Source organism: Rhinolophus sinicus, chromosome 17 (genome assembly GCF_057876585.1).
Source record: "Rhinolophus sinicus isolate RSI-liver-muscle chromosome 17, RSI-T2T, whole genome shotgun sequence".
Lineage (NCBI taxonomy): Eukaryota > Metazoa > Chordata > Mammalia > Chiroptera > Rhinolophidae > Rhinolophus > Rhinolophus sinicus.
In genome coordinates, this window is record NC_142517.1 from 48,724,651 (window position 1) to 48,736,676 (window position 12,026).

Here is a 12,026-nt window from a genome sequence, read left to right on the forward strand (position 1 = left end):
ACATTATTGAGGTATATTTTTGGATTTACAAAATTCACCCATTTCAAGTGTATAATTTAGTGATTATTTACTAAACTTACCAAGTTGTACAACCATCAACATAAAACAGTTTAAGAACATTTTCATTAGCCCAGTAAGATCCCTAAAGCCCATTCAGCATTGCTTTTGAGATGTCTGATGCACATTTTGAACCCCAATCCTTTGTATGTGGCCCAGTTTTTCTCTCTAGAAACAGATCGCTCTAGGATCTGCTCTTTATTTCTGATGTCTGAAATGTTACAGTAATGTGCCTTAATATGATTCTTTTAACAAATAACCTGAAAAAATTTTAAATTATTTCTTTGGCAATTATTCCTCAAACTTTTTTCGGTCTCCTTTTTCTGCAACTACTGTTGTTCTAGTATTGAATCTTCTGGAATAATCCTTTAATATTCTTGTCTTTTTAAAAAAAGAAAAACTTCAATGTTTTACTTTTGGGAGATTTCCTCAATTTTTTTTCTTCCAAACCTATACACTTTAAAAATTTTTTCTATCTTTATTTCCAAGAACCCTTTCTCACCTCTAAAGTTTCTTTTTTTCTATAGCTCTCTGATCTTATTTCATGGGTGCAATGGTTTCCTTTCTCTCTGAGGATATTACTTATTCTGTTAAAAAATTTTTTTTCCTTCATGAATTGTCTGTTTCTCCCGAGTGAATTGAAATCCCTATGTGTGTGTATAGGGCTGGCAGGACCATGCTTTAGGATTATCTGGTAGGAAGCTGATCTTTAACTGGGGACTCCCCCAAATTCCAGTATCAGTAGGTCTTTCTTAGGTCAGTTGGTTTAATCATCGGATACCTTCCTGACTTCTTCCCTCCAGACTTCAGCTTTCTGGGAGCCTAACAGGGGAAGAGGCTGGTGATCACACTGTTTAGGATGCAAACTTGCCCTTAATTTCCTTTTGCCTATGGTGCCTTACTCTTTCCATTAGCTTTGCTTCATGTCTTTCTCAAGTCCAGAGTGTCTCTCCTTTGTCCTCTCCAGAGAGTAAACCAGTATTTTTCTGAGTGGGGTAGAGAAAGCCATCTGGCTACAAGGGCTGGGAGAGAGGAATCATACTTTCAACTCATCCTTGTGTTTTTAGTCCAACTCCATTCCATCAGCTTCAAAGTTGCCTGGTACGGCTAATTTCTAAACTTTTCTTTTTCTTTGGTTTCTGTTTTTTTTATTATTATTATTTTTTATCAAATTGGCTTCCTTCTTCAAAGCTTCTCCACCCCATGCCTACCCTGCAGGCAGCATTCTTGTCTTTACTAAATTAATACTCATCTGACTACTATTCATCTTCCAAATTTTTCTTGACATCTTCCATCAGCTATTGTCTTTTCTCTTGTTCCTAGAGTTCTTGTGGGCTTACACTTTGTTACTTTACTGTCATTTTAGGAACAGAGTCAAATGCATATGTTTAATGTGCCAAGTCTAACCAGAAATTCCCTTCCTGTTCCACTGCCACACTCTTGAGCCTGACTCACATTTCTCGGGTGGACTGATTACTATTCCCCAAACAGGCTCTTTCTGGCCTCCTTATCTTTGCTAATAAAGTTTACAGAATTCTCTCCTCACCTTCTTTGCATCCATCAAGGCTAACCTTAAATGTCATATCCACGAAAACTTCTCCAATTGTCATTGCTAGAAAAAACTCTGGGCCACCTCTAATGCCCACTGCATGTTTCACCTCTCCTAAGATACCGCCTACCAAATGGTATATACATCTATCACCTCCTTCCCTTGAGGGAAGGAACAATATCTTAACATCTTAAATCTCTTTCAGTCAGCTCCATATTTATTTGTTGGATAATAAGAATCGTAATAATCAAATATCTGCCCTACTATGTGCATTTTAAAAATGTACACTTTGACCACATTGGCTTCTAACACTCATGGTAATTCTGCAAGGTAGAGTCTTAGCTTCAAGTTTTAGATACGGAACATGATGCTCTAAGGTGTTAAACAACTTGCCCAAGGTCCAGCAAGAGGCAGGAACAGAATTCAAATTGTGTTCTTTCTGTCTCTAAAGTCTTAAGCCCAGCTGCTGTGTTTCATTTATTTTTTTTTTTAAATTTTGTTAGTAACTTTTGTTTTATTAACTTGGGTACTTAACATTTTTTTTCCAACTCTGTGCTATCCCCAGCACTCTGAAAGTATAGGTGCATTGTGGTTATACTGCTCATTCCAAACCCTTGTTCCTCAAGCTGGAATCTTCAACGTTTTCCTTATGGATCCATATCAGTCATTTACTGGGCTTTTACTCTCTGCCAAACAATTGGTAATACATGTGGTTAAGGGCATAGGCTCTGAAGACAGGTTCAAATATGGACTCTTCCACCTAAGTTATAAGTGTGAACAAGTTATAACTTTTCTATGCTTCAATTTCTTCCTCTGTAAAATGCACTTAATAATAGTAGATACCACATAAGGTTATGGTAAGAATTAAATGAATTAAATACATGTAAACTTCTTTGACCAGTGTGTAGTAATTATTACCTATTGTTTTCACATACTTTATCTTGTTTAACTTCACACCAACCCTATCATGTGGAAATTATTATCCTAACTTTATAATGAGGAGCCTGCTTTTAGATATAAATTAATTGAGGTCTGTCTGTCTCTGAAATCATGTTCTTAACCACTATGTTACATAGCCAGAGAGATAGATGGTATTTGTGGACATTTTTCAGGGTTTTAAAATTTGTTACATTTATGAACAGGAAGTCAGGACACCTTTGGTCTCCAGCGCAAGTCTAGAGAGAATGTGAGAGTGTCATTACTGTGTAGGGATAAGAGCCACCCAAGGTGAGTCAGGAAACCTGGACTCCAGCCCTCACTGCTGAGTGACAACCCCACCCACACCCTCCTTTGGTCACATTTCCCTTGTCTGTAGAATGAGGGGTTGCACTGACCATCTCCAAAGAGCCCTTCGTTGGCCTTACAAAGGCTCCCAGCAAAGTCAGGGTGTTATCTGCTGAATGCCAGCACCATCTGGTGGTCATGGGCCATAACCCAAGCCCATTGATTCCCACTGCCACCTGGTGGCCACTAATGCCACATTAAATTTGCATGGCATTTTGAATTAAAAAAAAAAACACACAGCAAAACATTGATACGTTAGCACACATTATCTTTATAGAGAGCTGATAAGATAGGTAGAGCAGGTGTTAGTATTGACTTTTGCAGACACGAAACTGGTGCCCAAAGAGGTTAGGTGAATGTCACGGAGTCACACGACAAGGTGGCAGGCTGTCAGAGCCTGGTTTAAAAGTTTCAGGGATATTAAGCTACCTCTGAAACAGATTTAGCAGATATTTATTGAGAACCTATTACATGCAAGATAAGTCACTTCACATAAGTCACTTCATTTAGTCTGAACATACAAATGAGACTCAGTGAGGTTAAATAATTCATTCAGCATAGGGTGTGGCAGAGGTAGGATTTAAACTCAGATTCCACAACTCTACCCAGCCATATTTCCCTCCTCCTCAGTGCCTGGGGCTGGCACATGGAACAACCAAGGCTTCTTCTACTTCCTCTTCAGGACCAAATACCAAATATTTAGCTCTGCTGATAGTCACCCAGAATAAAGACTACATTTCCCAGCCTCCCTTGCAGCTAGATATGGGTAGGACTGGTGTAGGCAATTTTAGGAAAGAGTCTTTGAAGGGAGTGAGCAAGAACCATCTTTTCAGGCAGCTTCTAAAATGGCTCCCAGTGATCCCACTTCCTGGAAGTCACACTATTGGCAATGCCCTCCCTTTGAGTATGGGCTGGAGTTAGTGCTTCTAAAAAATAGAAGGTAGCAAAAAATGATGGGAAATCACTTCCAAGATCAGCTTACAGAAGATTGTGACTTTCATCTTGTTCATATTCTTGATGGCTCTTCTTCCTCGCCTGCTTGGATGAAACAAGCTATCCTATTGTGAGCTGCCTCATGGAGAAGCTCATGTGACAAGGAGCTGAGGCCTCTTCTGGCCGACAACCAGTGAGGAACTGAAGCCCTCAGGACAACAGCCTGCAGGAAAGCGAATCCTGCCAATAACCATGTGACTGATATTGGAAGCAGGTCCTTCCCAATTTGATCCTTGAGATGTATTTGTGAGAGACCCTCAGTCAAAGGACCCACACTTGGACTCCCGACCCACAGAAACTGTAAGATAATAAATACAGTTTCTGTTTTAAGCTTCTAATTTTTAGAGTAGTTACACAAAAATATATACCTAATATGTATTCTTCCTTCCTCTTTTCTTCCTTGCCAATTGGAAGGTGGATGACATGGCTGGAGCAGAGTCTTGGACTGTGAGATAGATTTGGGAATTGAGGCCCTACATGGAGGATAAAGAAGATAGAGAGTTTGGGGCCTGACAAGTGGAATATCACTATTATTTTGAATTTTCTCTCATTCTCAGCTGAGTCCGACTCTTCCTTTTTTGCGTGTGTTAAAGAGGTAGTTTGTATCCTTTTATGTAAGCAATGCGATCCCCAGGCAAATTGGTGAAATAGTTCAAATTTGCCTTTGATGCCCCTGTTGTTTCTAGATCTTTTTTTACTCTTTCCTTGCTTTTTCTTTTGTCTAATGCCCAGTCTTTGCCAGTGCCTGCCTAGGGTACCTTTCGAGCCCAGGTGGACTAGGGCATGGACCTCCCTCTACACCCTCTTTTGGCTGTTGAGTTCCAGCAGGGCTCCCATGCTGCCGGTCCTCAGTTCAAAAGGCTGGTAAATGGTGTGCTTATTTGCTTGCAGGGGTAAAAGAGGGGTGCAGGGGTGGGGCTGGAAGATAAAAACTCTAAGCGGATTTCAAATGACATCATTTCTGGAACTGTGAAATTACTGGGAGGAGAAATGCTTTCAAATAGTGAGATCTTCCAGGTTTTTATCAACTAAGTGTGCATGGGGTGCTATGTACTTTAAGGCTGAGGTGAAGAGGCATGTGGAAAGGCAGTAGAATAAATGGGTGAATAAAAAGTGAAAAGCAGCCCATTGTCAAGAATACAAAATGATATGGAATAGAGATCTTATTGCTTTTTTTCTTTTCTTTTCTTTTTTTTTTTTTTTTTTGAGATCTTATTTCTTTTATGACTTTGGGAAGCAACTTATAATTCCCTACCTGTACCCTCCCACACCTGGCTTTTTTGTTGTTGTTGTTGCTATTCTAGTAATATTTGGATATAAAATCTGATTCTCTCCAAAGGGTGGAAGAATTTGGCTTTTTGAGCTACCATAATTTATGTCTATTATGAATCTTACTAAATATTGCAGTTTTAAAATGTTGTTCTTGACTAGGGATCAAGGACTAATGGTCATAACAATGTTCCCGACACCAAGCATGGTGCCTGGCACATAGTAGGCACTCAATACATGCTTATGTATGCTGTAAAGGGGCTTCTTTAATTCCTTGGGAAGTATCTCAGGTCAGTGTATGTGATACCCCCTCCACACACAAATATAGACTGTCATTGCAGAATTCATTCATGTATTTCATAAAAAATTATGGAGCTCCTACTGTATGTTAAGCACTGTTCTAGATGATGGGGATAAACCATAAAGGAAGCAGACAAAAATCGGAGCTCTCAAGTTGCTTATGTACTATTGGAGAAGACAGAAACTTAACCGATAAATAAATAAAATACATAGTATGTTGGACAATGACAAGTGCTATAGAGAAAAATAGGGATGGCTGGGGAAGGGAGGGGTGGTCAGGGATGATCTCACAGGATGTGCTCCCCAGATGTTCTGAGTGCTCCCCTATGCTTCCTGGCCTCCATTGCAATAAAGCAGGGCCAGGTGGCTAGTGCTGGCCAATGGACTGTGAGCAGACAGGGTACATGTCACTTTCAGGCCAAAGCAGTTTAGAGCTAGTGGGCCTTTCCCACCTCCGCTGCCTCGGAGAACTTGGTGGCCATGTGTTCAGCTGACAGTGTCACCAAATGGAAAGAATCTGGGCCCTTGAGGCCTGAATGGAAGAGAGTACTCCTTCCCCATCTGCCTTGTGTTTATTACCCTGACTAATGCAGTAGCATTTGAGCGAAGCCCCAAAGAAAGTGAAAGAGTGAGCCATGTGGTTATGGGGGTAAGAGCATCCCAGGCAGAGGGAAGCTGAGAATGACATCTGGCCTAGCTTGAGTAACTTACAGATAACCAATTTCACTTCTCTCCAGCCGACTTGGATATTTTAACTCCATTAAGAATTGCAGACACTAGGTTCCATTTTAAGAGAGGAGAAGAAGCCATTTATTCTGTGACTGTAAGCAAAAAAAGAAATAACACAACTAACCATCTCCTAGCCTCTGCCCCTTGTTCCCAGACACCAGATACTTTTTCCTTTAGGATAGATAGGTCTTACTCTGGATGCAATGTTACCAACAATGTCTGGACGATGCTCCCCATCTTTCTTGTCTTGGGACAACTGGAGAAGTAAGATTGGGTATAAGGACATCATCCAACTGCAGCAGCCCTTGGGGGATGCTCCCCTTCCAGCTCCTGGCCCTCAATGATTCCCATGCCCCAAAGCACCTGCATTGCATGTGCGGCTTTTTTCTCATGGGTTTAATTTCTCCTAAGCCCACTTCACAGAAGTTCCATTTTAATTGCTATCTGCTTAACTGTTTTGTCTTACTTAAAAAGACAAGTTTAATCAATCCAAACATTCTTCTGTCTAGGTCTTACTGACCTGTACAAAGTTAACTTTGACGAATGGTTTGTTTTAAGCCAAAACATACTCCCTGAACCCTAAATGTAGTATAGCTTTTGGTGCTCTTTCCAAAGGCAAGAAAAATCATAACAATGTTCTGCAGAGAAAAATTTCAATGCTGTATAAGCTGACACCACTCTTACCTTTTTTTTTTTAAATCTCAATGCCTATGTTTAGATAACTACAAATGAAACTTTAAGAAATCTCCTATATCAATGTCTCTCAAACTTAAATCATGTTCAGTTTCCTTGTAAGGAAAAAAGATTCTCACAGATCTTTAGAATTGGATTAAATTATTTTTTATAATGTTGCATACATATATATGTATATGTGTATATATATATATGTGTATATATATATGAAACAAAGGAAAAGACTCCTTATATTTTTAGATTTCATGCATTTAATAAACCAAAACAAATTTATAAATTAAGTACAAACAAAACTACCAAATGAGGAAATTAAAATTTACAATGTTGATTTAATATAAGGAATGATATTTTGCTGGAATCAAATCACCTCTCACAACATGAATGTTTTACTGACTTTTATGGCACCAACCTATTTAACCACATACCTTGTGATGACTCAATTCTCCCACTAAACGTTGTTTGTATGGTACACCACAATATAATTTGGATATAACTTGGTGTGACCACATCATTTATTTTTTAAATCCCTCTCTGTTTTTTCTTTCTTCTCATAAGTCTGCAACAATTCAGTTAGTACTATTTGCCAATCACAAATGCAAACATAGTCAATGAAATTGCATTTCTAGAACAACTATAAAAGGCTGATAAATTTATAAAGATATTCTACCCCACTAGTAATCCAATATAAATTAAAATGAGAGGCAATTTTCTCTATCGAACAGGCAAAGCTTTTTTAAAAGATAAAATAAATGCTGGTAGGAATGTGTGATGCCTTGAACACTTCTGGTGGGAACGAAAACTGGCCTGACCTTTCTGGAAAGCAATTTAACAGTAGGTATTAAGAATTTTCAAAGTCTTTGAATGAGTAATTTTACTTACAGGTTTCTATCCTAAGGAAATAATTGTAAAATGTGAGCAAAAATTTCTTTATAGGATATTCATGGCAATGTTCTTGCTAACAATGAAAAAATAGGAAATCCCTGAAATGTCAAAAAATAATAAAATAAACTATATTATCAACAATTATGTAGCCATTACAAATAATATTTGTGAACAATTTTAATAACAGTGTTATAGAGTTAAAAATATAACATTGAGCAATAAGAAAAAATAGGATACAGGAATACATATTCTAGATAGTTTTATTATGACGAAAATGTAAATATACAAAGTAAAAGACCCAAAGCCAAAACCACGAGTGCTTCTTTTTCTGGATTGTGGGTCATTTCTGCTTTACTTTTTATATTTCCTGATTTTTCCAAGTTTTCTATACTAAGCATATAATATTTTTATTTTTAATTACTGTAAACAACTCTGTAAAGGATGCCATGTCAGCTTGGACCATCCTAAAATGCTCCAAGTTGGAATCACTTCCCTCTAATGCTCCAAGTTGGAATCACTTCCCTCCAACATCCATCCACAGGTCCCAGGTTTACTTTCTACAATTACCATGGCTATAGTATGCCACTCCTCTGCTTAAGAACCTCCAAAGGCTCTTACGAGGCAAGAATGCCCCAGCTTGGCATTCAATGTCCTCCTGAATCTGGTCCCAGCCTTTCCAGCCACATATCCCAATGTACCTCTAACTCACTCTACATCAGTGCTTTCCAACTATGGGTTGCTATGCATTAGTGAGTCATGAAATCAATTTAGTACCAGCATTAAAAAAAAAAAAAAAAGAATAGAAAACACCAAGTTGCATTGCACATACTAACGGCAATTATTGTCTCAGGTTGTACACACACACACACACACACATGCAGTGTGTAGACATGCTAAGACAAAGCTGAAATGTATATCTTACTGTGAGTGATGATCAAAGAAGTTTGAAAGCCACTGTCCATACCACAGCCACATCAGGCCAGCAGGTAGTCCTCAATCTTGCTTTGTACAGTAGCCCCCCTTATCTACAGTTTCAGTTACCCATAGGTCAACTGCGGTCCAAAAATATTAAATGAAAGAAAATTCCAGAAATAAACAATTCATAAGTTTTAAATTGTGCTCTATTCTGAGTAGCATGATGAAATCTCACACCTTCCCGCTTTGTCGTGATGAAGATGTGAATTATACTTTTGTCTGGTGTATCCACGGTGTATACACCACTGCCCATTAGTCACTTAGTAGCCCTCTCAGTTTTCAGATCCACACCAACTGTTGCAGTATTGTAGTGCTTGTATTCGTAACCCTATTTTATTAATGGCCCCAAGGCGCAAGAGTAGTTATATTGGCAATTTGGTGCGCCCTGTGTATGGCTTCCGAAGAGAAGTCATAAAGCATTTCCTTTAAGTGAAAATATGAGTACAGTACAATAAAACATTTTGAGAGAACATGTTCACATAACTTTTATTACAGTATATTGTTATAATTGTTTTATTTTATCGTTATTTTTTATTGTTAGTCTCTTACTGTGACTAGTAAGTATTTACGTAGAGGAAAAAACATAGTACATATATATAGGGTTCAGTACTATCCGTGGTGTCAGGCATCTACTGGGGGTCTTGGAATGTATTCCCCTCAGATAAGGGAGGACTACTGTACTGCCTTTGAGCCCACTATTCCCTCAGCTAGACATTCTCCCTGCTCTCTGTCTACTGAAATCCTTCAAGGCCCTAATAAGACACCACCTCCTCCCTGAAGTGTTCCACCTTTCCCCTCATCTGTGATCCTAAAATGATGGTGTCATACCTTTCTTACACCACTCAAAACAGCCTGCCTTATATGACTAGATCTTACACTGAGTCCTTAGGCAATGTATACCGTGTGGGCAGGGCTTGTCTGACCCACCTTCGGGTCCTTCAAAGGCCCAGAAGTGTAGTGAACCTGGTTAATGCTCAGTAAATGTTGGCCCAACTGAATATTTTCTATATCTCCTTCAGGAGGTGTTTTTCATCATATATATATATATATATATATATATATATATATATATATATATATATATATGATTTTATTGGGGAAGGGGAACAGGACTTTATTGGGGAACAGTGTGTACTTCCAGGACTTTTTTCCAAGTCAAATTGTTGTCCTTTCAATCTTAGTTGTGCAGGGTGCTACTCAGCTTCAAGTGGTTGTCCTTTCAGTCTTAGTTGTGGAGGGTGCAGCTCAGCTTCAGGTCCAGAAGCCATTGTTAGTTGCAGGGGGCACAGCCCACCACCCCTTGCGGAAGTTGAACCGGCAACCTTGTGGTTGAGAGCCCACTGGTCCATGTGGGAATTGAACCCGCAGCCTTCGGAGTTAGGAGAATGGATTTCCAACCGCCTGCGGCGCCAGGCCGGCCCCTCATTCTATATTCTTGACCATAAGCTCCAGCAGGCATAAGATCTTTGCCCTGGGACCAATGATATCTACAGTGATACTTCTAAAAACCAGTTTGTCCTGAAAGCTTTCATCTTTCTTCAGGAGGAATAAGAGAAATAAATATGTTTTTATCCATTTAAAAGATATCTCCTTTATTGAGAGTGTGTTTCTCCTATATTTTTGATGTTAGGATGTATTTTTGTGGAGAAATGATGATAAATTAGAAAATAATAGCTGTTTTTTAATCTCAGTGTGTTTACTGTCTGTATTTGGAAAAATAAAAATCTGGCAATTCTACGCTCGTCTTTCAAACGATTAAAAGAAAAAAAGTATTGGTTGCAAACTCCGGAAGACTGAATCAATTGCTCTTTCTGGGATTGCTGAAGGTAGGTTCACTTTTTTAAAGGCTAGATTAATTCATTAACGTAGGGCTGGAGGAGGGTTTAGGGTTGGAGGAGGGTTTAGGGCTGGAGGAGGGTTTAGGGCTGGAGGAGGGTTTCTCCACTCATCTCAAGGACTGATAATAATTGGTCTGAGTTCCTCCTCGGATGTTCCCACTCTTCTGTTCCTGAAGACGTTAATCACACATTAAGTCCCTGTGAGACAGTGTATCTCTGGCCCTTTAAATGAGGGCGTGGTGTAGAGGGGCGGGCCGCCCAGGGGAGACAAGAGTGAAAGCTGGAAGCGGAAGCGTGGCCACTAGTGGTAGATACTGCGCGTGCGTGAGGCTGAAGGGGGGGCGGGGTCACGTGGGCCGGGCGTCCTGGGCTGGAATCGCTACAATCGCAGGTAAAGAGTGTCTCTAGAATGGGCCAGTGGGATGGGGACAGTAGTGAGGGGCTTTACTCCCAGCGGGAAGAGAACGCGCGCCAGATCCCTGAGCCTCGGCCCTTTTCCCCGCGCGACAGCAGCGCGGCCTCGGGGTGGCTGATCGAGCTGCCGGCGACTGGCTAACTGGACCAGGGCCCACCGGCCGGGCGGGGTTGACTCTGGGGCGGAGGGGTGTGCCCAGCTTTTGGGCTGCGACTGGGTCGGGCAGTTTCCACTTGTTGATTATAATTGAGTGGGAGGCTGGGACTGGTGCACCCTCTCCTCCTGATTGTGAGACTAGGGGGCAGGTGATAACCCCCATTCCCAGGACGGAACAGGTGTGCAGCCCACCTTTTGGGCCTGGGGCACCGGTGAGGTAGGCTCCGCCATCCCTCGAGGACTGGGATGAGTTTGCTCCCCAAGTGTGAGGCCGAAGCTTACTTAGCTGGGGTGCCCACCTCTTAGGATTGGTGCGCACTCAGTGACGCTGGTTCCAGTTTCTCTGCCTGCAAGGTGTGCCCCAGAGTGAGGGCAGCAGGAGGATAGGTGGGTCTCTAAAGTTCGAGGCCACTCCTGGGTCCTGGTTAGTTCTCCTAAGTGTGGTGCCTGGGGAAGGAGGGAAACAGCAGTCTAAACTGTTTAGCTGCGTTTCAAAGGAGGTTAGGATAGGATGGAAGTAGGATCAGCGAGAGGCTCCGTGGTCATGGGTTATCAAGAACACTTGGGAAGCCTCCAAGTCGGCAGGCCTCCTCCACACCTTCCTAATATTAGACTAATATTAGAATGGACAGAAAGGCTTGTGTCCTCTGCATTGCCCACCCTCCAACACACTTTCCTCAGCTCCTCACGCCCCCGCCCCGCAATACCCCAAGCAAAACAAACATGGATGTTAAGTTGTGGCTCCAATTCTACTCCAGATGTCTGTGACTGGGAGATAATTACATGTCAGGTGTGTGTATTTGAAGTCTATCTAATACAAATGGGGACGGAGTATCTACACATGTTTGTGTAAGATATGGGTTTGCTCATGGTTAAATTTAAGCAG

At 40.8% G+C, this 12,026-nt stretch overlaps 1 protein-coding gene across 2 annotated transcripts in view; it reads left to right on the forward strand.

Annotated features, from left to right (window-relative positions):
- The first annotated feature begins 10,872 nt into the window (after positions 1-10,872).
- The window catches only part of VPS8 (VPS8 subunit of CORVET complex), a 233,582-nt gene continuing 232,428 nt past the window's right edge, over positions 10,873-12,026 (forward strand). For both annotated transcript variants that reach the window (XM_019735832.3, XM_074328957.2), the window contains exon 1: positions 10,873-10,960. The gene's annotated coding sequence lies outside the window, so the exon portion shown is untranslated. The remainder of the gene's footprint in view (positions 10,961-12,026) is intronic.